We start from the raw sequence: 27,497 nt of genomic DNA on the forward strand, positions 1-27,497 counted from the left end.
CAGAAATATCAGTAATACAGAATATATAGTCTTGAACAGGACCAAATATGTGCAAGAACTTGGTAAGTGATTTTGTGTCAGTTCATTCATTTATTTGTCTATTCAAAAAATAAAGTATCATGAAAAACAACAAGAACAACAACAACAAAAAGAAAGCACTGTTCCATGGAATAGAGAGGTCTCTTCTCATTTTAACCAAAAATGACTGGTTCTTCACCTACTGGTTGGAGCCCTGGGGTCTTGGGCTGTCTCCATCCTGAAACTAAACTTACCTTGTCTTTTCAAGACAACAACTACCAAAAAAGCAACACTGCATCTTTACTTCTTTACCCTTCAATAGAATTTTTTCCTCATACATTGCTCTTTTCACCCGATGTTTATTTTTTTTTCCATTTACAAACTTGCCCAGACTTTAGTTTCTCCTTCCTAATGATACCAGATCACCTCCTTTAAAAACAAAATCTTTCAAAGTAATATTAAACAGTAACTTCAAAAAATAATCATATAGCTTATTAGCATCACACATTTTAAATTCTATATCAAAGGACTCTTACTTCCTAGGCTAAGACTCTACTCCTATGGAATTTTAGGTCTTTTTTTTTGTGGAGCTCCAACCTGGCTAAAAGGTGCTTACAATGATGCTAATAATTGAGTTTTAGGCAAGTAATGGAGGAGACTTCACGAGAGCCACTCCCTGTGTATTTGGTTTTGTCATTAGAATTTGGGCAGTACATTATCTGTTTGCCCTTTCAAAGAGGAAACACAAAGAAGTTAAGTAAGCTGAAAGAACTTACCATAAGGATGTAATATCTCATTATTTTACAAAAGCCCCACTCAGTGGAAGGACCAGCATGGAAAAATCTTACTGCTTTTTTGCTCAACTCCCTCTCCCTGCACCCCAATTCATAGGCAAAACAGAAAATCCTAAGAACAAACTGGCAAAGCTATAGAATATAGACCCCCATAGTAATTTCCCTAATTTAATGTAGATCTTACTATTACAGTCTCGCCAATGCACCACGGAGTTTTTCATCTCACAACCAAGAGAATTAAGAAGTGTGGACACAAAGGGTGAGGTTGGAGCGAAAGTTTAATAAGCGCAAGAAGAAAGCTCTCTGCCATGGAGATGGGACCGGGAAGAGGGCTGCCATTTTTACAGTTGAATGCAAAGACTTTTATAAGAAACTGAGGAGGGCTGGGGGTCTCATTTGCATAAGCCATGAATTTCTGGTAGCTCCACTTCTGTTCTCCTAATGTGCATACAGGCCCTTAGCTTGAGTTACTCCATATTGCTTTGCTTCCCTTACTGCGCTTGTATTAGGGGATGGAATTTTCCATTGAGGGCGTGTCTTAGGCAAGCCCCTCTGTACAAGTTCCCTTATCTGTACCTGCAGCTTGATTTTTCAGGCTATTCTTTTGTTTGAAAGAATTCAACCAAGGACCCACCCTAACTGCCTGCTTGACTGGTTTCCCCCTTTCTCTTCTCTCCAACTGAAGTTCACTCTTATCCTTCCTGAGGACATACAACTATAAATTCTATTCCTTCCGTTTATCTACCTAATTGCATGTTTATTAACCAATGATATTTTCAGTTCTGCCCCACAGTGTGATTTCTCCCCTCTCAGCATAGGCCAGAGGCCATGAGCCCACAGGATTATAAAACAGATAGAATCCTGGTCCTGGAAACAGGTGTATTTAGTGTGGCTTGTGCAATGCTTTAACAATTTTTTTTTAATTGTCCTTCCTTTACTGGGGCAGGCACACTCCAAGCCTGACCTCACCACTTTCTTTTGGCTTACAACAGCTGAATACGCACATTTACCTGCTTAGTGACATGGGCAGTAGGTCTGGTATCTCTATAGCTCTTTAGTTTGACTTATATTCATATATCTCATTTTATCCTGTATACAGGATTTATTTGCTTCTAGCTGCAACTTCCCTTCACCAAAATGATCATTTTTCCCTTTCCCAGATGGCCTGACATAGAAAACTAGAAAAGATCTCTTGACTGTGGAACTTGGTCATCTCTGGGGAAATAGCTCCCTCTAAATCTGCTGACATCATCCAAACAGCAGTTCCTTAGTGGCTCTCTGGACTTCATAATGACTTAAAACTCTCTTGTAAAGTGGTGGAATGTGGAATCTAAACATCAAGGTTATGTGCCCTGCCCACTTTCTTTGTATCTTTCAGTGGTATCTGTTGAAGCAGGTCAGCTGAAGAATGACAAGGTTCATCCAAGTGGAAAGGAGAGCTTTATTTCTTATAAAGGGTTGCAGCCTGCAAGGTGGCTATTCTGATAGACTGGGAGGCGCGGCCTCCGGCCAGAAGCAAGAAACAGACTGCTTCAAGGGTGAGACAAATAGGATGGGGATTTATGCTGAATGAGGTGGCCAAATATGCATATTCAATAAACTATAGGAGGAGTCATAAATATTCATGAAAGGAGAGACCTGCCCATGGGCAACTGAGCCTCAGGCCTCTCCATGGGACCCATGTTCGAAAAATGGCAGCATTAGCATGATCCAGGGGTGGAATTTTCCACCCTCTGATGTCAAAGGGTAAAGCAGGGGACACGAAAACTCTCACTGTGTATCCTCCACAGACTGGCCAGAACCACTCCATGGTGAGTGCTCCTTTATCAAAAAGAAATGCTGGTTGGCTGTTGTGCCAAAACCACAAAAGGGAGAGCCAGCAATAAGGCAGTTGGTTGAAATAGCAGTGGAGTCTTTTGAAAGGGCTGGTTTCTGTTTCGCCCTTACATAAGAAAGCCTAAAGGCAGTTAACAAAGAGACTACAACGTGACAAAGTGTGTCCTACCTCCCATCCTGTCATGGCCAGGAACTCAGCTTCCAGGGTTTCTCTGATTTCCCTTTGGCCAACAGGGGGTTCGTTCATCTAGTTGGAGGCAGACTTAGAATTTTATTTTTATTTATGAAGTGATCATCATTATTTAATATTTTTCAGCTAAAGGGAGCTAGCTTTTAGGAAATTAATTTCTTCGGGTCTTTCTTGCATTCAAATGCCCAGATTTAGCCAATGCAAAAGATATCTGTGTCAAATCACTTGAAATTAGAGGATTGATTTCTGAGTTTTCCAGCCCAAATGATAACATGTTTCTTTCAATATGATTGTCTTCTCTTCAAAAGATAAACTTTATGTATCTTGATGAATACATGTCTCCTCCACAAGTATGTACGTAAGGTATCTAGCAACAGTATGTTCCTTGCACTTATTTTTATATGCCCATTTATCAACTTACTTCATAATTTAGAAGACCTGAATGCTTAGAGGGGCTGTGAAACAGCTATTCAGACAACCATTCAGAATATATGACTTGGAAGCTACCCCCAGGAATAGATTTCTGACTTGTAGAAGAGAGTACCTGTCCAAAGGAATGTACAACCGTAATCTAATATTGCTTATTGTTAGTGTGAAGACACATGTGGGGGAAATTTCACTCATAATAGTGATACTGATTACTCAAGAAGTAGTTGGCTTTTGGGGATAATACTACTGATAGTTAACATTTTTAAGTGTTTATTATGTGCCAGGTATTACAGTACTATTTCATTTAACCCTTAAAAACCCTACAGTTTAGATATTGTTTCTTTTCCTATTATATAGAGAAGGAAATTAAGTCACAAAGAAATTAACAATGAATTTGTTCAAGGGCAGTGCCAGGGTTCATACCAGGGAGAATGATGCCAGAGTCTATTATCTTAACCTTCGTGTGACACTGCTTCTTGTACATGCCTATACCACAGCCACTGTAGTCCCGACACACCAAACTCTGTGTTTTGCGAGGTTCTCTTTATCAATAATAACCTTTACTCACCAGGTCCATTTTTGGCTTGCTGCGTATCCTTCAAAATATGGTTCATGTATCAGCTCATCTATGAGGACTTCCCTGACTTTTCTAAGCAGAATTATAACTCTTCTTTTCTTTAGCTCCCATAACACTGTGTGTGTGTGTTTGTGTGTGTGTGTACCCGTGCATTTATTCATATGTTTGTCTTCCACCAGTGCTGCTTAAGAAGCAGGTAGCTTTCATCTCCAGAGTTCCACCCATTAGTGATTAATAGAAGCTTGCTAATTTAAAGTGCTCCATGAATGGGTTTTTAGTCCTGGTTTGATAAAGCTGCTGTGATGATAGCATGACAGAACCTGAAAAAGAAGAAAAAAATCCCACAGATATACACCCATGCTCTGATTAAGTTAAATGTTTAAAAAGGTGGGGGCAGGTGGGAGAAATGAAATAAACACTTAGATGATAATAACCTCCTATGAAATACATGGATATACAGTTGGAGAAAATAATAAAATATCTTTCTGTTTCATAGAAGCTCATTATATGACATCTTTCAGAGAAACTGTGGTAGCCTATATATATTTTGACTGACATTAGAGTATCTTACTTCTTTTTACTTTATAACCTTAGGGTAGAAGCTGTGACTCTGGGACCAATTTTCCCCAAATTGTATAGTTCTGAGGTCTCTAACTGAATAATATGTGGCCCTACCTCTGAGTCTGCTAAATTTTCCAAAATGGAGTGCTACCCTTTTTCCTGGGTCTTGCCTTTTTTAATTGACACTTTAGAATTACAAGACAGTTGGCTCTTGTCTTGTAATTTTGACAAGACAAAGCCTTGTTTTGAAAAGTTTGAATGTATCATTATTCAAATTCCTTCAACAAATCCTGGGTGGAAGAGGTGATTAAAATGAAATTTTAAAAAGCTAGGCAAAACCAAGTTGAATGCACCTTAAATAGACAGGTTTGGCCTTGTATTCTTGCCACTTCACAGCTTTGTAACGTTGAGAAAGGTACTTCTCTGTGAGAGAGTTCTCTGATCTGTGAAATGGGATGATCGGTATCTACGTCTTACAGTTATTAAGACGATTAAATGAGTTCTGTTTGCAAAGTGCTTAGAACACTCAACCATCATCAAGTTACTTAGAAATTTATATGCATACATTAAATCTCAACAAAAAAATGCTTTCAAAAATTCTTATAACTCCATGCCCTCCACTTAATGAAAGTGTTAGAAAACCCTATGAAAAACCTTTCTCCATGTTTTAAAACCCTGGTTCAACATAACATCCATTATGTCGCTTAATTACATTATGTTGTTTCTTATATAAGGATTGCATGACACATTCCATTTTAAAGTTGGTAACAGAAAAATATTTTCTGTCTTGAAGAACAGATAACTGTTTCTATAACATATTAAAATGTATATGTTACCTTTGGCTTTGGGGAACAATTTGCCAACAGAATTCAAGGTAACAACCTTTGGAGGAAACGGAAATTTAAATGCCTGTGTTAGTGAGACACATACGTCTTTATGATCAATTAAATGAAAACAGGGTTATATTTTGCTTGCAGAAACTAAGGAATCTAATCAAGCAGTCTGCCTCAAAGATGGTCAATAGAATCTAGAGTGGAGATGGGCCGGGGGACCATGGTAGATAGGGCCAAACATGTCCTCAGAAAATAGTTCCCTCCACACACAGCCCAGAGTAACCATCAAGCCCCAGCTTCTGATACTGCAAGGCCCTGACGACATGGACATTTGACTTCGCCTAAGGATTATCTTCACTCAACTTAATGCTGAAACCAAAATGAAGATAAGTCTCTGCCACTTAGCCAGCATCCATTGTTTCATTTTCAAAGCCTGGGAGTTACCTGCCTCAACACTGCTTCTCATAGAATTTGTTCTCAAGTCGTCTTTTCCTGGCCCTAACGTGACATTTATTTCAGAACAAATAAGTATAGTGTGTAGTTACCTGTTCACCTATTTCTCTAATAAAGCAAGTGGCCTATTTTCATGTGTTTTTTCTTCAAGCACAGTAAAAAGTCTAATTGTATAGTATTGTGTTAATAGCCAATAAGGCAGAATTGAGTGACAATAATTATACATTTAAGAATATTTTCATTTTATAGTAATGATTACTCTGTAATTGAAAATAACATAAAGAGAGAGATCAAAAGAGAGAGAGAGCACACACATACATGGAATATACATTGTGAAGAACTTCCCATAAGAGGAAAAATCGTCAGGATATATGCCGTGGGATCCTTTTGTGAGTCTATGTTTTTCCTTGTCCCATATTTTCTATACTTAATATTATTAGACCACCATTAAGTCTGTACCAAGGACATGTGTCAACAGTTGAAGTCATTTTCTCTTTGGCCACAGCTGCAGTTTGAAGTTATTCATGATGACCCTGTATTCAAAGGGCTGCAATAAAGTGACCTTCACCACCCAAGAATCTATTCAAACAACTAATATACATGTTAAGTGGAAACCAGGACAGATGGCAGTAACAGCCAGAGAAGCTCTTGTCATTGTTGGAGTCTGGTATTCTGTTTCAGTCTAGATAGTGCATTCATGCAAAAAAGTTATCTTCACAATAGTGAAGTTCTAAAAGACCAAGAGCTCCATGCACAGCTTTATATTAAGATAGCAAAGAATATGTAATATCTTAATATTGGGAGAAATATACATAGGACCCATACAGAGACTTTGCTTAATTGGTGAAACCTTATTCACATAAGGAGAATGACAAGAATTATACATCGTGATGATTCTTTCACTCAGTTGACAAATACTTACCAGGGACCTTCTAAATCCCTGGCACTGCACTCTATTCTGAGGATGCCATCATAAGCAAGGTAGTCATGGTGCATTAACGACCTTCCAGTCCCAGTGAAATGACTTTTTAAAAGGGTTTATTTATTTTTTTAAAAGGCACATATGTGTAAGGCCAAAACGCACGCACTAGGAGACAATAACAACAAATCATTTAAGCTGGAAAGCAGATGTAATCATGGAAATGAATATTTGGAAACCCCAAAATGCTGAATTCTAAAACCAGAAGTGCAGAAAGTCGACATGCAATCCAGTTTTCACCAAAGGACTTCCAGAAAGCTTAGGAAATGGCCTCACTGTGTATCTCTGGAACTGCAAAGCAAGGGTAAGCTTAATAACAGGAAGATTGATTAAGAGCAACTAGACATCCTCTATCTCCCACTCCTCCATGTAGCTGGGACACTGAAGTTTTGTTCCATGACTAGGGAGAAACAGAGTCAATGAACTTGGAATCATTAGGCGGAAGAGTAAACAAAGTACCAAACTGAAAATAGTGGATGTAACTAAGAGTTTAGCTACAGAATGTTGAGACTCACAGCTTTCTTCCTCACTGGACTTAGAGAATCCTGTCAATCCGATTTCTTGAGGAAGGATACTCAATCAGTTTTCTTTGGGAAATTTGGTCAGTTCAAAATGAAAAACCTAAGGATACTAAGATAAGGGATTCTCTAAGGAAACAGCCCAGCCAGATCACCCTGGAATGAGAGCACAATTGACCCATTTCTTGCACATTCACAAGTTCTTTATTCAAAAATGAGTAGATAATAGTGGATCAACACATGTTTAAAGAAGGCATCTAATTTGACAAACAAAACCAGACAAAAACACCATGCAGGAAACAGAAACTATGTGAAAAGATAAGATATTGCCTCAGCCGAAAAAGAGTATGGTACAAAAGAGGCACATTCAGAAAACAAAAGAAAAATATGCATGGAAATTAAAAGTATAATAGAGGAAATGGAAAACTAAATATAAGATAAAAGTAAAGATATAGTTGAGGCATTTTAGCAAAATGATAAAGCGATGGAAAATAGCAGAGTTTTTTGTTTTGTTTTGTTTTGTTTTTGTTTTTGTTTTTGTTTGAGACAGAGTCTCGCTCTGTTGCCCAGGCTGGAGTGCAGTGGCACGATCTCGGCTCACTGCAAGCTCCGCCTCCCGGGTTCACGCCATTCTCCTGACTCAGCCGCCCGAGTAGCTGGGACTACAGGCGCCGCCACCTCGCCCGGCTAATTTTTTTTTTTTTTTTTTTTTTGTATTTTTAGTAGAGACGGGGTTTCACCGTGTTAGCCAGGATTGTCTTAATCTCCTGACCTCATGATCCTCCCGCCTCAGCCTCCCAAAGTGCTGGGATTACAGGTGTGAGCCAGAGATTTTTAAAAATTAGTCCAAGGATCCTATTTCTGAATAATAAGAGTTCTCCAGTATAAGAATTTTTTTTTTTAATGGAGGAGAAAAATCATCAAAGGAATATTCTCAGAATTAGAGAACTAGGGTTTCCCAACTGAGAGGACCGTGAAGTGCCCAGCACACTGAATAAAAATAGACCACATTTATTAGAAAATTTTACAACTTGAGGACAAAGAAAAATGTTAAATTCTAGAGCAAAAAATGCAGATTTCATAAAGTGAATAAAGTATCAAATGGTGTCAGACTTCTCAATAGCAATACCGAGTAATGTCAGAAGAAAAAAATATTTCTAACCTACATCTATACTAAATGATATTATTGATCATTTCAGAGGGTAGACATATCTCACAATATCATGTTTTTATATACGTAAGATTCAGAAAATTTTACCTTATATACACCCTTCCTCAAGAAGCCCTTACAGGATATACTTCACCAAACAGGAGAGAAACAACAACAAAACAAGTAGAATATATATGATTTAAGGAATCAAGAAACATGGGATTTAATCCAAGAGAAAGCATGGGTAACCCTAGGATGACGTCTGTGCATCAGCTAGTTTTGAATGGAAACAGGCAGAAGGCTCTAAGAGATTTCTCCAGAAGAGGGAAGTTAACAGAAAACCTAATGCTGTGTGACTCAGATGACAATGGTACTACATGGCAATAATACTGTGTTAATAATGGTTATAATAATCACTACTGACCCAACTATACTGAGAGAATAGGATGACAGAAAGTGCTTGCGTGGTAAGTGTAGGGAGAGTGTGAAAAAAAGAACGAAAGCCTTTTCTTCCAAGAGTGACACCAATAATCAATGCCTAAAGCCAAAATTTCAAGACCTACTTGAAGGTAATATAAGCATGACATTAATAAAGATAATAAAAACTGCCACAATATTCAGCTAGAAGAATTTCAAGTAGTTGCTTCTGGAGAGCTGAAAATGCTGTTGGAGGAGACGGGGAGCCCCTGTTTTCCATAATAAGCCCTGTAGCTCTATCTCTTTAAGATACATTCATTTGTCACCTTGAAAAAATAAAGACCAAATGTTTTTAAAACCTTGCTTCGACTTAGTTGTCTGGAAGTTTACACCCCACCAGTGAGACAAATATGATACAGTTACGTAAACATGTAACTCAATTTTGCTAAATGCTATGGCAGAAATTTTTTGTTCAAAATTGTGTAAGCCCCTATAAAAAGAGATGTGGCTTAGTGTAGAAGGAGGCCAAAAAAATTTTCCCTGAGAGAGTGACATCCTAGCACCTTATGGGATAAGTGTCAACTTACCCCATCTGAGCCTTTAGCTTCTGTGGTGTCTGCTAGGCTGTATCAGTTAGCTCGGGCTGCCATAACAAAGTACAGGCATACCTTGGAGATATTGCAGGTTCTGTTGCAGAACACCATGATAAAGTGAGTCACATGAATTTTTTGTTTTCCAATACATACAAAAGTTAAGTTTACACAATGCTGTAGTCTATTGAATGTGTAATAGCAGTATGTCTAAAAAATGTACGTACTTTAATTAAAGGTAATCTATTGCTAACGATCATCTGCACCTTCAGTGAGTCCTAATCTTTTTGCTGGTGGAGGGTCTTGCCTCGATGTTGATGATGGCCGACTGGTCAGGTCTGTGGTTGCTGAAGGTTGGGTAACTGTGGCAGTTTCTTAAAATTGCCACATCGATAGACTCTTCCTTTCATGAAAGATTTATCTGTAGCATGTGATGCTATTTGATACACCTTTTACCCAAGGTAGAACTTCTTTCAAAACTCAAATCAGTCTTCTCAGCCCCTGCTGCTGCTTTGTCAACTAGGTTTATGTAATGTTCTAAAACCTTTTTTGTCATTTCAACAAGGTTAACAACATCTTCAGCAGGAGCAGATTTCATCTCAAAAATCCACTTTCTTTGCTCATTCATAAGAAACAACTCCTTATCCGTTCAAGTTTGATCATGAAATTGCAGCAATTAAGTCACATGTTCAGGCTCCACTTCTGTTTCTAGTTCTCCTGCTAATTTCCACCATATCTGCAGTTACTTCCTCTGCTGAAGTCTTGAACCCCTCAAAGTCATCCATGAGGGTTGGAATCAACTTCTTGCAAACTCTCATTAATGTTGATATTTTGAACTCCTCCCATGTATCATGAATTTCCTCAATGGCATCTGTAATGGTGACTCCTTTCCAGAAGATTTCTAATTTATTTTGCCTGGATTCATCAGAGAAATCACTATGTATGGCAGCTATAGCCTTATGAAATGTACTTCTTAGTTAATAAGACTGGAAAGTCAAAATGATGCCTTGATCCATGGGCTGCAGAATGAATGTTGTGTTAGCAGGCATGAAAACAGGATTAACCTCCTTGTACATCACCATCAGAACTCTTGGGTGACTAGGTGCATTGTCAGTGAGCAGTGATCTTTTGGAAGGAACCTTTTTTTCTGAGCAGTAAATCTCAACAGTGGTCTTAAAACATTTAGTGAACAATGTCATAAACAGAGGTGCTGTCATCCAGAATTTGTTGTTCTATTTACAGAGCACAGGCAGAGTAGATTTGGCATAATTCTTAAGGGCCATAATATGTTCAGAATGGTAAATGAACATTGGCTTCGGTGTAAAGTCATCAGCTACTATGGCTTCAAAATAAAGTCATTAGCCCCTAATAAGACAGTCAGTCTAGTCTTTGAAGCTTTGAAGCCAGGCATTATCTTCTCGCTAACTATGAAAGTCCTAGATGGCATATTTTTCCAATAGAAGGTTGTCTTGTCTACATTTAAAATTTGTTGTTTAGCATAGCTACCTTCGTTCATTATCTTAGCTAGGTCTTCTGGATAACTTGCTGCCACCTCTATATCAACACTTGCTGCTTCACCTTGAATTTTATGTTATGGAGAGACCTTCTGTTTTGAAACCTAATGAACCAACCTCTGCTAGCTTTAAACTCTTCTCCTGCAGCTTCTTCACCTCTCTTAGCCTTCGTAGAATTAAACAGATAGGACCTTTCTCTAGATTGGGCTTTAACTTAGGGGAAGGTTGCGGCTAGTTTGATCTTCTCTCCTGACCAATCAAACTTTCTCCATATTGGCAATAAGGCTGTTTCACTTTCTTATTATTCATGCGTTCACCAGAGTAGCAATTTTTAATTTCCTTGAAGAACTTTTTCCTTTACTTGCACAATTTGGCTAATTGTTTGGTGGAAGAAGTGTAGTTGTTGACCTATCTTGGCTTTTGACATGTCTTTCTCATTAAGTTTAATCATTTTTAGCTTTTGATTTAAAGTGAAAGATGACTCTTTCACTTGAATACTTAGAGGCCACTGTAGGGTTATTAAGTGGCCTAGTTTTAATACTAATGTGCCTCACAGAATAGGGAGGCCCAAGGAGAGGAAGTGAGATAGTGGGAATGGCCAGTGATTGGAGCAGTCAGAACACACAATATTTATTGATTAAGTTCTCTGCCTTATATCAGTATGGTTCATGGTTCCCCAAAATAATTACAGTAGTAACATCAAAGATCACAGATCACAGCTTGGGGCAAAATAGGGAGACCCTGTCTCTACTAACAAAAATTAGTTTGGCAAGGTGATGTGTGCCTGTAGTCCCAGCTGCTCAGGAGGCTGAGGCAGAAGAATCACTTGAGTCCAGGAGTTTGAGGTTGCATGAGCTGGGATTGCACCACTGCACTCCAGCCTCAGTGACAGGTCAAGACGAGAGAGAGAGAGAGAGAGAGAGAGAGAGAGAAAGAAAAGGGAAGGGAAAGGAAGGAAGGGAAGGAAGGAAGGAAAGGAAGGAAGGAAGGAAAGGAAAGAAGGAAGGAAGGAAAAAAAAGAAAAGAAAAGAGACAGTGATTATTATAACAGATATATTAATAATGAATCAGCTTGAAATATTGTGAGAATTACCAAATTATGACACAGAGACATGAAGCAAGCACATGCTGTTAGAAAAATGGTGCAGATAAACTTGCTTGATGGAGGGTTGCCATGAACTTTCAATTTGTAAAAAATGCTTATCTGTGGAGTGCAATAAAGTGAAACAGAATAAAACAAGGTATGCCTGTACCATAAACTGGGTTGTGTAGACAACAAACATTTATTTCTCATATTTCTGGAAGCTGAAAGTCCAAGATCAAGGTGCCAGCAGAGTTGGGTTCTTGGTGAGGACCGTCATCCTGGCTTATGGACTTCCTGATGTGTCTTCACATGGCAGAAGGAGGGAGAAAAAGCTCTCTGGGGGAATTTTTATGAGGGTTCTAATTCTATTCATGAGGGCTCCACGCTCATGACCTAATTATTTCCCCCAAAGCTCAGTGCATTATATTAGGGGCTAGGATTTCAACATATGAGTTTGGGGGAGGGACACAAACTTTGAGTCCATAACATTCTACCCTTATCCCCTCAAAACTCATGCCTGTTTCATGTACAAAATACATTCATTTCATCCCAACAGACGCAGAAGTCTTACCTTGTTCCAGGTTCAACTCCTAAGTCTAAAATTCAGAGCATCATCTAAATATCATCTAAATCTGATTTGGGTGAGTCTCAAGTAATGATTCACTTGAGGCAAAATTCTTCTCCAGCTATGAACCAGTAAAACCAAACATGTTATGTGCTTCCAAAATACAATAATGGGACAGGCACAGGATATGGATTCCCAGTTTGAAAGACAGAAATGGGGAAGAAGAAAGGGGTGACAAGTCCCAGGCAAGTCCAAAACCTATTAAGGCAAACTCCAGAAGACTTTAAGGCTGAAGAATAATCATCTTTAGCTCTATACTCTACCTTCCAGACCCACTGGATCAGCAGTCCCACCTTTTGGCCCCACTGGGGTAGCAATCCTCTCCCCATGGTTCTACCTGGCAGGGAATGAGCCTTCACAGCTTTGGACAGAGATCTTATTGCCTATTGAAAACAAGGCAATGGCCCCTCATTTTGAAACCAGGGAAGCAGCCCTGATAACTTCTGAGTCGCTTTTGGCCTCATTCTTCCCTTGAAAAATAGACCATGTTCATAGCCAAGTATCTCTGTGGTCACATCCTGTGAACTCCCAGAAGTCTGATGCCTTCCTTCATTTCTTTCCATCTCTTTCTCTTTTAGTTCAGATTGGCAGTTGCTTTACTGGGATAGCTAATTAAGTCCATGGTTCACACCCATACTAATCTCCTTACTGAGCAGTCTCTTGGCCATATCTACAGTACTCTCTTCTGAGCATGGTTTCTCATTTTTTGCCATATGGAGAAGCTGAGAATCTTCCAAATCACTCAGTTCTAGTTCCTTTTTGCTTAATAATTCTGTCTTCGAGTCATTTTTCTCTACTTACATTTTACTATAAGCAGTCAAAAGGAACCAAGTCACTGCTTAAACACTTTGCTTAGAAATCTTCTCAGCTAGAGGTGGGAGAATGGTGTGAACCCAGGAGGCAAAGTTTGCAGTGAACCGAAATCACGCCACTGCACTCCAGCCTGGGCGACAGGGCAAGACTCCATCTCAAAAAAAGAAAAAGAAAAAGAAAAGAAATCTTCTCAGCTAAATATCCTATTTCGTTGCTTGCAGGTTCTACCTTCCACGAGGCACTAGAACATGAACACAATTTAGGCAAGTGCTTTGCTGCTTTACAACAAAGCTCACTTATTTTCCATTGTTTAATAACATATTCCTCATTTTCAGCTGAGACTGCATCAGAATGGCCATTTTTACTATCTGTGTTTCTACCAACACTCTGTACATGATTATTTGTGGATTCTCTAATAAGATGGAAACTTCCTCTACATCTCTCCTTTTTCCCTCCTGAACCCTTACCAGAATCTCCTTTAAAAGTCCCTTTATGACCATCTCAGTTTCTTAGAGCAAGCACTTCAGAATTCTTCCTACCTCTACTTATTACCCAATGCCCAATTCACTTCCACATTTGTAGGTGTTTGTTACAATAGCACCTCACTTCTCAGTACCAGTTTCTGTGTTAGTCAGTACTCTCCAGAGAAACAGAAACAGTAGGAGATTATATAGCTATATAAAATGAGGAATTGGCTGTATTAGTCTGTTTTCATGCTGCTAATAAAGACATACCTGAGACTGGGCAGTTTACAAAAGAAAGAGGTTTAATGGACTCATACATAGTTCCACGTGGCTGGGGAGGCCTCACAATCATGGTAGAAAGCAAAGGCACATCTCACATAGCAGCAGACGAGAAGAAAATGAGAGCCTGGCAAAAGGAGTTTCCCTTTATATGACTATTAGATCTCATGAGACTTATTCACTACCATGAGAACAGTGTGATGGAGACTGCCACCGTGGTTCAGTTATCTCCCACTGGGTCCCTTTCACAACCTGAGAGAATTACGGGAGCTACAATTCAAGATGAGATTTAGGTGGGAACACAGCCAAACCCTATCATTGGCTTATGAGATTGTGGAAGTTGAGAAGTCTCATGATCTGCCGTTTGCAACCAGAGACCCAGGAAAGCCAGTGATGTAATCCCAGTTTGAGTCCAAAGGCCTGAGAACTAGAGGAGCCAATGGTGTAAATCTCAATCCAAGGGCAGAAGAAGAACAATATGCTAGCTCAAGCAGGCAGGCAAGGAGGGAACAAATCCTCTCCCAACTCAGTTTTTGTTCTATTCAGACCCTTAACTAATTGGATAATGTTCACCCACATTGAGTGGGGCCATCTGTTTTACTGAGTTCACCAATTCAACCGTCACACACATACCTAGAAATTATATTTCACCTGGGCATCATGTGGCTCAGTCAAGGTGACAAGTAAAATTAACCATCACAGGCTGGTATAACTGGAAGGTGCCACCTGGAATGTGCTGTTTCATAATAATGACAAGCTTAGCCCCTGTAACCACATGTAGAATAATATTCACCTGGGATATCCTTTACTGTCTTTGTTCATGGAGATTAATTCCACTGATTCTACTGCAGGAATAACCACCTAGAATTATAGACTGGGAGAAGCTAAAGGTCTGCAGAGCTCTAATCTTCTTATACTCTCCTTTTGCAGACAGGAAAACTTAGGCTCCAGGAGATTTAGTAATCTACTTAAGGTATCAGAGCTATTTAATTCCAGGGCCAAAGCAAGAACTCAAATCTTCAGGTTTATTTTCTATGACTGTTCTCTAGAATTTTTTCCTCATAACCTGACCTTTTAAAGAAAGTAGTTATCTCAGCACTGCCCAACAACAGAAAACTTTAAATTTCTTTTTTCAATGATGAAAGAAAACATTGCACAAAATGATTACTTTTTCTACTTGAGTATTCCATTATTGTCTAAATGTAGAACCTGATAGCAGCTTAGGGATGATCAATCTCTTCTTTACAAAATAAGTAGTTTATATTTTATATTCATAAATAATTATGTGAAACACTAACAGTAATAACTTGTTATAATATTTCCAAGAATTCCTATAAATATGGCAATATATATGACTTGCATACATTCTCAGTCTGTTTTAAACAGTGGCTTTGCACTTACTATACATGCTTATATTTTAATAGTTTTAATCTTACATTAAAAACACATTATCATATCTTAAAATATAAAGCTAAGAAAACATATAAGGAAATATATCTCCTTCAGAAAACTGCAATTAAAGATAGTCTATGTGTGTGCATGCACATACACACACTTCGCTAAGTTCCCTGAAAAAAGAATATTCATGAGTCAGGAAGTATATATTTGCCAGAAAACAAAATACTCTTTTAAAAGGTTCATACTGCTGCACCAGAACTCCTTGACATTTTAGTAATGTCTAAAATTGCCAAATCTACAACATTTTGAAATCTTGGCATAGGTCATGATACCATGTACTCTGCTGTTCTTCAGGATATCCTACCACACCAATAGTGGCTTAATACAAGGTTAGAGAACAAGACTATTGTTACTAACAAGAGCATGTCACAGGCTTTATTTTTTTCTCTGTGATAAGGAAACGTTTTAATAACTAGGTCAGACTATATTTCTGATTTTGAGATTCAATTTGGAAAATTCCAAGAAACACTTATAATATCTCAAAGAATAATTTAGAGTTGTGTAAACTTCATGGTTCATTGTCTCTTCAGAACAGGATATCAGTTATAAGTAAGAAAATAGCATATAGATGTAATGACCATTGGAAAAATATATTAAGCCACATTGTAGCTATGAAATTTCATTCTGGGCAACATCAGATATCCATGGTTTGGGTGATTCAGGAAAACAATAACTTAAAAATATATACTTCGTGATTTTCACGTTGTTCCCCAGGTCACACAGATAGAAAGGATAGGATTCAGGTCTGTCACCCTGAGTCTGTGTTCTCCTCTGCAATGCTAACTCTGATAATGTGGTGGCTAGGGTGAAGATCTGGAAAGATCAAGAAACCCCTGAGGAACTACTTTTGGAAAAGTGCGTCAGCAGAATAACTTGGCTACAGAGAGAGTTTTAACAGTTCTTCAAATCCAATACACATTTAACCTAGATATGCACATTGATTCTCTAAATTACTGAGGTCAAAATATTGCAAGAAGCCCCTAAGGTGGCAAAAGTTACTACAGCAAGTGTGACAGTGAATCATGCAATTAAAGCACAGGAATTGAACATGTTTGGTTGTTATTGTCCTTGACATGTTAGCTCTGAGGGATACCTGCTATGAACTGAATTGTGTACCACAAAATTCATGTGCTGAAACCGTACCTCAGCAACGTATTTGGAGATAGAGCTTTTAGGAATTAATTAAGGTTAAATGAAGTCATGTGGATGTGGTCATAATCTGATAGATTGGTAGCTTTATTGGAATAAAGAGAGAGAAGTCTCCACAATCATACACCAAGGTAAGGCCATGGAAGCACACAGTGAATAGATGGGCATTAGGAAGAGAGCCCTCATCAGAACCCAACCATGCTGGCACCTTGATCTTGAACTTTCAAGCCTCCAGAATGATGAGAAAGTAAATACCTATTGTTGAAGCCACCCAATCTATGGCATATTGTTATGGCAGCCCAAGCAGAGAAAGACCTCACCAGCATGACATACATGGGGAGATAGGAGTGTTGAAGCAAGGTTTACATCGTGTGCAGCACAAGATCCCCATGTCCAGAGTTAGAGAGCAGGATTGTGATGGTTAATATTAGGTGTCAATTTGATTGGATTGAAGGATGCAAAGTATTGTTTCTGGGTGTTTCTGGGTGTTCCCAGAGGACAGTAATGTTTGAGTCAGTGGACTGAGAGAAGAAGACCCACCTTCAGGAAGACCCACCCTCAGTGTGGGTGGGCACCATCCGGGAAGCTGCCAGCACAACTAGAAAAAGCAGGCAGAAGAAGGTGGAAGAAGCTGACTTGCTGAGTCTTCTGGCCTTCGTCTTTCTCCTCTGCTGGATGCTTCCTGCCCTCAAACATGAGACTCCACATTCTTCAGCTTTTGGACTGTTGGACTTACACCAATGGTATGCTAGGGGCTCTCCGGCCTTCAGCCACAGACTGAAGGCTGCACTGTCAGCTTCCCTGCTTTTGACGTTTTGGGACTTGGACTGAGCCACTACTGGCTTCTCAGCCTGCAGACGGCCTATCGTGGGACTTGAACTTGTGTTTGTGTGAGTCGATTCTCCTTAATAAACTCCCTTTCCTATTAGTTCCATTGCTAAAAAAAAAAAAAAAAAAAAAAAAAAAAACCCTGACTAATACAAGGGTTTACAAGAGGCCAAGGTTCAAAATCCAAGGAAATTTTGATGCTGTACAGAGTCATTGACTAAGCAGTATTGAACCGGTATTTAGCATAGTAAGTCAATTTGGAATTAAACTAGGTTAACTTCTTTCTACAAGTTGCAGGATTTTAATTAAGCTGCTTAACTCCCTCATTCTAACTTGGGTATTTTATGAATCCTGCAGTAGAGATAATAATGCTTTTGTCACATAGTTGTTGTGAGGATTAAACGGTTAGATATTCAATGATTAGTATTTGGCACAGTGTCTGGCATATGCTCACATCTCAGTGAATTGGTAACTACATACACCTGCCAAAGTTAGAGAATGTGACATCTGAACGGCATTCGTTTATTCATACCCCAAATATTTATTGCTTGCTTACTATCTGCCAGGCAAGATTTTAGGTGCTAAAGATACAGCAGTGAGCAAAACAAATAAAAATATTTAGAAACCTACCTTCATGGAACTTACGTTCTGGAGTTCTGAGGGTAATGACAAAACCAGGAGTTGGCAGGCTCCCAGCTGTGTACCATATCCTAAAAAGTCTTGCTCTGGGCAGCTCATGCAGTCCTTGACTGGGAGTGGCTACCTATATGGAAAAAGAGACAAAGAAAATGTATGCTGTCAAATAGCTTGTTACATATATGGTATTACTCTTGACATGGCATTTTGTTAAAAGCTACTTGTCACCCTTCTTTTTTTTCTTTTTAACCCTCTCAAGCCAGCTTTTCCCAACTCCAGGAAGAACCGGGAAGAGAAGCTATCACCCTTATTTTCTAAAGGCTTTCTTCTCTCTCATCTCCCCCCTTTGAAAAGAAAGGCTTTGTATAAAGCCAGCTTCCTTAGCCTAAACAGGAGTATACCTTGATCTGTCCATTGTCCTGTAATGTTTTGCTTGCTCTCTTGAGCCTTGTCTCTGAAAGATTTCAGCCTAACACAAAAGAAAACAGGTGTTAAAACACGTTGGGGAATTAAAACTTCACAATGACACATTTCTGAGAGGGCCCAGTTGCACACTCCCTTCCTTAACCTTCATGGAAGCCTGTCTAGAGCAGCTCTGGGAACCTTCTAGTGTTCCTATGCGTGTATTTTCCCTTGTCACCATTCATCTTTCCTTTGGATTAAGGAGGCAAGTTAAAGTAGTGAACTTTTGCTGCATAAATAATTAGAGGCTAGATTTTGCTTTGTTTTGTGGCCATTTACTATGTACTTCGTGACGTTTTTCATTCTTTTCTAACCCATGTGCAGGGCTGATTGGTAAATGGGTTTGGTTATGAATAATAAACCAGTGTTCACATCTAAAAATCCATTTACCAAGAGATGCCTCTGTAGTGAGAGTGTGGCAAAACAGGTTGTTCTTTTGTTGCTTTAGAAATACGCCTGATTTTCCTTTATTGTTTTGGAGTAGCTTTTGTTCATGTATATAGAATCCAGTCAGAGCAGCTAAGGGAAGCACTGGGAACAGTTGCCTATCCTTGTATGCTTAAATAAAAGAAAGCCAAAAACTGTTAAGAGCAAGACTTTTTGCAAAATATCAATGAATAAGCAATTGTGGTAAATAAGTAACCACTAGAAACAATGCTGAATGCTGAAAGCAAACTACACTTATTCCAAAAAATTGTCATGTTTAAATCAACTTTTGAGTTTCTTTTCCTCTTCTCGTGTAAATGCATAAATATACTACTTTTTCTTAGCTATGAAAAAACATTCTTATTTCAGTAAATTTCCTTCTTTTAGGTTTACCATATGGATCATGGAAAAGGTATAATTTTACAGAGTTTGTTGCCTTCAATGCACATTTATACATTTGTAGTACCAAATAAATATAGCCTTTCAAATAACAAACTCCTACAAAAGGAAATTCTTCCTTCATAACTAGAACACCTCTCACAGGACTGTCTTTTGTTAGTAAGATAAATTCCAGAAATGGATTTCAGAATAAAGACCTCAGTGTTTGTTTTTGTTCTTGTGAAACCAATAAAGTGCTGACAAAGAGTGCTATAATATGCCACCGTAGTTTAGAAAGAAGGCACATTTAAGAGTGCTCTTTATTGCCTTTTGCAAGTTGGATACTGCTAACCCTCGCCACACTACCACAGAAGATGCTTTGCAGAAGCAGGGTGGCTGATCCATTTGAGCACCACCTGAATATTACACACACACTTAAAAAATGTCAAGCCTTTAGGAACACTGGAGTGATTATCATACTGTGGCATTATGTTCCCATAGGTTTAAGTCTGAAATATACTGAATTTAAAAGAGAAAAAGGCATGGCTATCATAATATGTTTCCATTGTTCTTCATATCATTTATTTCCTAACAAATTGCAACCCATCTCAAAAGGCCTATTTCAAGGGTTATTCTTGTGGATAAAAAAATGCAAAATTATTTTGATACATACTTGCCTCCTTGAATCTGGATGTTAAAATGTATGACACTGCCCATTCAAACTACGGTAGTATTGCATTGCAATTCTGAAGACAGGAGAGGGAAATGGGATAGGGAAATACAAACTAATTTTCAAGTCCTGGTAAAAGGACTAAGAATGTGAAGGAAATGCAAGTTGCACAGATGACTGAAAACAGGAAATGGGTAGGGAGTTTGTTGCTAAAATGCAGAGCAGAAGAGGGCTTAAGAGCAGGATTCCCAACTCTGGCTGCAGAATCACCTGGGGAGCAGACCAGTTCTTGGGAGTGACTCGCATCTAAGCTAAGACCACAGAAAAGAACGAGTATATAGGACATGAAAGTAGATTTATACTCCAGAGCCTTTCTCTATGCTTTTTAGAACACCTATACTGCATATGTTCAACAATTATACCTTGCCTTGTTTTTGGGGGGATAGCGTGGGGTGAAGAGGTAGATTTTTTAAAAATCATTTACCCTGAGTAGGCATTCAGTAAATGCTTTGTTGCCAGTCTGACTCCATTTCCAGCCACAACCCCGTGGAGTTGAGTTGAATGACATCTAAACCTACAGATAAGCATGCATGTATACATAATGCTTGTTGTGAACGAAAAGCAAACTTAGTTCTTTCAAAAATGTTAGCTTGGCTCTGCTTAAAGATAAAAACTATAGGATTCTGCATATGATACAAGTGGCTTTTTCTTACAAGGTACCTATTTATGTTTTCGACAGCATTTGTCTTTCTTGAGAAAGTCCTTCATTCAAGGACTACATTGCAACCATGGATCATTTATGTATAACTTGGTAGATGATAGACATTTGAAATTACTGTGACAGGTGTTTTCACATTGTTTCTGCTGATCTGAGAAAAAGCACATTGCCAGAAAAGAGTGTGGAGAACTCAAATTCCTCAGAATCAATTGGAAGCAGTCTTTTGAAATAAGAACTGCTATAAAGAGGCATTTTGGAAAGGGGTGGGGGTGGGGAGAACAGTTCTTGAAATGAAAATACAGTTCAGTAAATACAATTCAGTAAAACAAGTTTATTTATTTGATGGATACTATATATACACTGTGCTTTAATTTATTCGTCATTATTATTACCTTGAAATTGTTTTTTGTTACCATTCATATGATGGCCTCAGGAGGCCCAGAAGAGAGCCAATGAAAACAATTCCATGGGTGTTACTAGTGAAATATTTCATTATACTTCAAGATAAGAAATAAGAGCATACTAAAGAGACAAAGGAATACCAAAAGCTGAAGACTAAAAACTACAGAGAAATAATGTCTTTTATATAGAATGGCCCATCAGTGCTAGCACTGATCTGTAAAACCAGTAGCAGTTGTATTAAGTAATTTATGTGGGAATAAGAATTGTTTTTATATTGTTGTTGCTGTGGATGATAACATTCTGTAAGCTCGTCATATTTTTAATCTTGACTTAAGAAAAATACTGCTGTGGCAATTATTAAAATAGGAGTTCCACTTATCCTTGTGCACGTAGCTGCTTCTCTTCCTCCTGTGTCCTCCCCCATCACATGCCCTCCCCCGCCTGACTCCATTCCTCCTCCCTCGCCTGAGTCCACCCCTCCTCCCCTTTAGCCAAAGGCATTTGTGAAATATAGAAGCAGTTATGTCATGTTGTTGTTTTGGGTATTCTTAATAAATGCTTACTGTATTTCAGAGGTGGTCTGAGGAGGTCAGCTAATGCAATTTCACTTTGATTACTTTTTTTATTTTTGGATGCAAAGAACCCTGAACCAATTCCCTGAATCTGTCATACTCATAATTTAGTTATCCACAGCTGCTTCATTAGATTTAAGTCTCTTTCAAGAGGATATTGATTATTCCAGTTCTTTATGATATATAACAATATTCATAAGATGCCCTGTTCTCCATCTTCATTTGCTTGACCCACTAATGGGTACTGGTTTCAAATTTTCTTTTCCAATCACAACGTCCCCTTTAAAGTTCTGTGATTATAGTGACACAGCAATATCAAGCAACACCTTTAGCTACTTCAGGTGTTATACACTGGATTTCATAAACTACTTCTGCCCCTTTCAATACATCAATACACCTTTGCTGTTACCATTAGAAGTCTGTATCTTAAACTCAAATCTTAGCATGGCATTCCAGAGCTTAACATCCTTCAGTTCTCCTATTATCTACCTTGCACTTTTCTTTTCTTGTTTTCTTTTATTTTGAGACAGAGTCTCGCTCTGTCGCCAGGCTGGAGTGCAGTGGCGTGATCTTGGATCACTGGAACCTGCACCTGCCGGGTTCAAGCAATCCTCCTTCCTCAGCCTCTCAAGTAGCTGGGACTACAGGTGTGCACCACCATGCCCAGTTAATTTTTATATTTCTAGTAGATACGGGCTTTCAACATGTTGGCCAGGATGGTCTCGATCTCTTGACCTCGTTACCTGCCTGCCTCAGCCTCCCAAGGTGCTGGGATTACAGGCATGAGCCACCATGCCCGGCCTGCATTTTTCTTTATGGAGATAGGTGGTATAAGAGGGGTCTTAAACCAAAATGAGAAACTTGTTCCAGCCAAATGAAAGAACCAAATGGGAACGTTATTGTTAACCCATACCAACTTAGGTAAGTTATGTTTTTAAATGTGGTTATATTTGACAGTTTGTATTATTGCCAAAAAGAAAAAAGAAACACATTCATCATATATGAACTTCTCACTTAAATGATTCATTAATCTTTTTAAAGAAGCTTTTTTGAGAGCATCTAGAATATTCCAAGCACTGGTCTAAGCTGTGGAGATTAGCAGTAAAAAGATAGACAGTGTCTTAGCCCTTATGCTGCTTGCACTCTGTTGGGGTTACAGGCCAGTAAAGAGACAATCGCATCACTCTGTGACAGGGATTTTGGTTGGAGAGAACAGGGTTGTAAGGATCTAGCGAAAGGGCACCTGGAAAAAGAATTGCCAGAGAAATCTTCTTGAGGAAAGTGACATCCAAGCTGAGACTGAAGAGGAGAAATTAGCCAGGCTGATTGGGATAGTGATCTAGGCAGAGAAGCAAAGCCTGGTGTATTCAAGGCATTGAAAGCAGCTCTGGATGAATGAATGAGCCAGACAGGGTGGAGTGGGGACAGATGAAGCTGGGGAGCAATTAGGACCCCAGTCGTGCAAGGTCACAATCAGGGGGAGGGGCAATTTTGGGGAGCCAGAGAGGTCTTTGAAGTGTTGGTTTGAGGTGCCTATAGGTATCCAAGTAAGATTTCCAACAGGCAGAGCCTGCATTGCCAATTAACAAAGCATTTGATTTTGTTTTTGGGTTTTTTGTTGGTTTGTTTGTTTTTGTTTTTGTTTTGTTTTTTCTGAGATGGAGTCTTGCTCTGTTGCCCAGCCTGGAGTACAGTGGTGTAATCTTGGCTCACTGCCATCTCTGCCTCCTGGGTTCAAGTGATTCTCCTGCCTCCTGAATAGCTGGGACTACAGGCACCCGCGACCACGCCCATGTAATTTTTATATTTTAAGTAGAGACAGGGTTTCGCCATGTTGACCAGGCTGGTCTTGAACTCCTGACCTCAGATGATCCACCTGCCTCAGCTTCCCAAAGTGCTGGGATTACAGGCATGAGCCACCATGTCCAGCCAGCATTTGATTTTGAAATTTATAATTTAGTAGCTAAATTTAATTAAGAGGTAGCTCAATTTCTTGAGATTCCTTGGCTAGTTTATTAGAAATTTCTTTTACTTGTCTCTTATTACTAATTTATAATTCACTTAGTTCTATATCTGTAACTCTTTTTCTCAACAAATTTCAGAATTATGTGCTTAAAAATATTTTATTGATGCGTTAAGTAATTACTCATTTTTAATTTCTTTGTACTTTTTCAACTATAAGTTGACATAATTTAAAATGTTGTGGCCTGCCATAAGAAGTGCAAAATCGAGAATATAAAATAGATTGTAGCGTTACATTAAAAGAGTCGATTCTGTGGAAGTTTAATTCCCCATGCTTGTCAAAAGTTGTTAAAACATTGCTAACCTTTTTTGAATATAAAATGTGGGCAGACATGTACTAATATATCGAAAAATGACACGTTGTCAAAGAAGGCTTTCATGAAAGAATGTTCCGAATAAAATGTTTTCTTTTAAAAAGAACCCAACCTGTTTAACATTCCAAAGCAAACACAAAAGAACACAGAATGCCTGAACTCACTGCCAGTCACAACAGTTAGTTTCATTTACCCTTTAATACTTTTTTTATATTCCAAAAATTGTTCCCCAAAAGAATTATCAGTTTTATTCCATGATAACCCTGGCTTGAAGTAAAATAAAAGTAGCTCTGACCCTCCTCAAAATGGATTCTTTTCAGACTTACTAGCACTTCTAATAGTATGATGATGATATAGTTGGCTATGTCTACTGTTAGACTCAATGTAATTATATGTGAAGCAACAGTTCCCTTATCTATTAGGAACACTTGCTGCGGTTAACTGCATTTCACTGTCTGACAGATGAAATGCAGAATTAAAATCTCAAACTAGTTTCTCAACGTTTTTTCTTCCCCCAAGTCATTTTCAAATCTTTTAGCCTAGGGGAAGATGGTAGCTGGAAAAGAACGGGAAAACAGATGGCATTTAAAGGTCTGAGCAAGACTTACAAAGCAGATGTGTCTGTATTTTTACCTATTCTAGCTCCTCAAACAGGTCTCTGCTATAATTGCTTTGCAGTGGTTCCAATCCTTTGAACTTTCTGAGGGTGTCCAGAGTTAAGATGGTGTTTGATAGTTGAAATGTTAAACTGAAAATCAAGATAATTGGCTTTGATTACTACCTAATACTGTCTAATCTAAATAGGAGGAATATTTGTGTGTGTTACTCATATTCTTTGCAGAAAACACACTGAAGCCTAGCTTTTGAGTGGGGATATCATTCATTGGAAGAAACAGAAACAGATGGCAGTTGTGGTCATTGAGATACAGCATAGCTTAAAGGCATCCTGGAATTCCACCTAATAATACTAGTGTGAAAAGGAAAGAAATATTCTGCACAACTTACTTGATGTGTAAGCTGAGTCTGATTTTATAGCCTTATAGCCTGCTCATAATTAAGATGCCCCAAAGGTTGTTGGTGGTGTCGGGGGTAGAGATTGTGCAAAGTTTTGAGCTAATGTCACAGAATGGTGGGAACAAATCTCCCCAACTATAGAGGTTTGTTGGAGAATAGAAAGCCCAGGTTTTAATAAAATATTAGAAAATTCTGTGTGTATTAATATTTGTATAAAAGGACACTAAGATTGGGGGCAACAGATTTTAATTACTAATAGTCAAGCCAAATGTGTTACTTTTACCATTTCATTAATTTACACTCTTACTGCAAGGGAGAACTATTTTGTTGTTGTTTGTGGTGGTGGTGGAGGTGGGGGTTACAAGCATCTCACAATTGAGAATGCCTTCCTAGCTCTCTGAGATGGGAGCTGAAGACAGTAAGGGACAGCTTTGTGGATTTAGGCTTTGAGTCTTGCCTCTATAACTTACAAATTATACGTATAAATTATGTATGCCTTAGTCTCTCCAAGCCTCACTTCATTCATCTGTAAAATGGGCTGAATACAATTTTATTAGACATTTAGTTCAGTGCCTAATACGTATTCAGTACCTAATAAATGGTAGCAATCATCATTAATAGACAAATGTGCACAGCTTAGAAGTTTTTCCCATCAAGCACACTAAGGATTATAGGACATTCATGGATATAGTTTTTCACTGCACCAGGAAATCCCGTCCAAATGGATACAGGAGTGTTTCAGAATATCCTCAGAATCCATAGGCCAGGAAACATTGTTATACATCACCACCCACTATTTAAACTGTTTGTTTAAATACAAGTTAAAAGCAGAACTTTTCCTTGAAAACACCTTCTGGTCACATTTATTGGACTGACTCATAAGAAATTTTCTCATACTGATTGTTACACACTTATAAATCATTTGCTAAAAGCAGTGGTTTCTCCTAAATGTAATAAGGCCAAAATAATTTCTAAAACTTACATCGCTTTAAAGTTTAAACAATCCTATCCTTAGCTATGAACTATTATTTCCTGGAAGGTTAAAGTATATATCCTACGTGCAAAGGAAATGTCAAGGACATATCAATATTTGATTTCATTACACATTAGCTATGCCAGAGACCCTGCAGTCCTACCTAATGTAAACAGCTCACTAGGAGTCCACAACAGAAACCAACAAAAGATGCAAATTGATCCTGCTGTATTTTAATATTAATATTTTACAGCACTTTTTGAACTATTTTATAAATTAATTAATTTCAAAATGGATGAGTCAGTAACATTGAACTTTAGCTAATTATGTTTAAATTAAATATAAGCATTTAAAATAACCATTTTAATTAAATACAAGGCACAGGCAGCTAATCATTAAAAGTGGAATTGGTAACTTGAGATTTATCATCCTGAAACCACTTGTACCACATTTCTAATGAGTTCTTTCCTCTACTTAAATGAAGGACTAAATTTATTTCCCCAATGTGGCAGCTAGTAAAAGATAACCCTTTCTCAGGTCATGGTTGTCAATTTGATGTTGAATCAGAGTAAAGAAATCTGTTTTGCTATACTTGTTTTGATCCACAAACAGTATTTACTATTTGCTAATCCATTTCCAACTTACAGTACTTTAGTTCTATGAAAACCTAACAAAAGCCCTAGTAACTGAAATAGCATTTACTACTGCAACAGAAAATAGTTATATTTTGTAAAGGAAATTGATGCTTTTTATAGAGGAGACTCCGAGGAATAAAATCTAAATAATTTTGTGATTAATTTTTTTTTAATTTCATTACAACTTTAAGAACAAGGAATAACACTCAAAACAACATCATTTTATAAATTATGGATATGTATACTCTATATTTGTAACAATATACATATATACACACATAAACAAATTTGTATGTTTTTAAAAAACCATCAGCTAGTTTTTCTAAAGCAATGTCATTATCATTTAGCATAAACTCTGACACTTAATAAATGTTTGTAAAGTGAGTGAATAAATAAGTGATAAATTTTATAGAATGTTTTCTAAAGGGCTCTCTCTTAAAATCACTTTTTGTTAGATCTTACCTTCTACTTTAACCTTCTCCATTGAAAGAGCTGATAAAGCTGAAGTGCATCTACTCACAGCTTTGAAGACTGCTTTTCCCTTTTCTGTTGCTTTCCTGTATTCTAGAATTAGTACAAATGTTAAGAATCTAAGAGAGCATAACCTGTGGTGACTGAAAGGGCAATTTAAAGGCGAGTTTGCATGTTTTGTTCCTTGAACTAAATACCTGCAATCACTGATTGTCACATGTTTCTTCTGTTGTAAAAACTGAACT

General features: G+C 38.1%; 1 protein-coding gene and 1 long non-coding RNA gene across 3 annotated transcripts in view; one reads left to right on the forward strand and one right to left on the reverse strand.

The window, feature by feature from the left end:
- Positions 1 to 27,497, forward strand: part of HS3ST5 (heparan sulfate-glucosamine 3-sulfotransferase 5) — a 285,487-nt gene that overhangs the window by 142,368 nt on the left and 115,622 nt on the right. The window lies entirely within an intron of this gene.
- Positions 59 to 27,399, reverse strand: LOC111547313. Its single transcript, XR_002733087.3, has 4 exons — positions 27,244 to 27,399; positions 18,597 to 18,664; positions 18,190 to 18,322; positions 59 to 4,164 (listed from the first exon to the last, which is right to left on the reverse strand). It is a non-coding gene; the product is annotated as an uncharacterized LOC111547313 (long non-coding RNA).

Source organism: Piliocolobus tephrosceles, chromosome 5, assembly GCF_002776525.5.
Source record: "Piliocolobus tephrosceles isolate RC106 chromosome 5, ASM277652v3, whole genome shotgun sequence".
NCBI lineage: Eukaryota > Metazoa > Chordata > Mammalia > Primates > Cercopithecidae > Piliocolobus > Piliocolobus tephrosceles.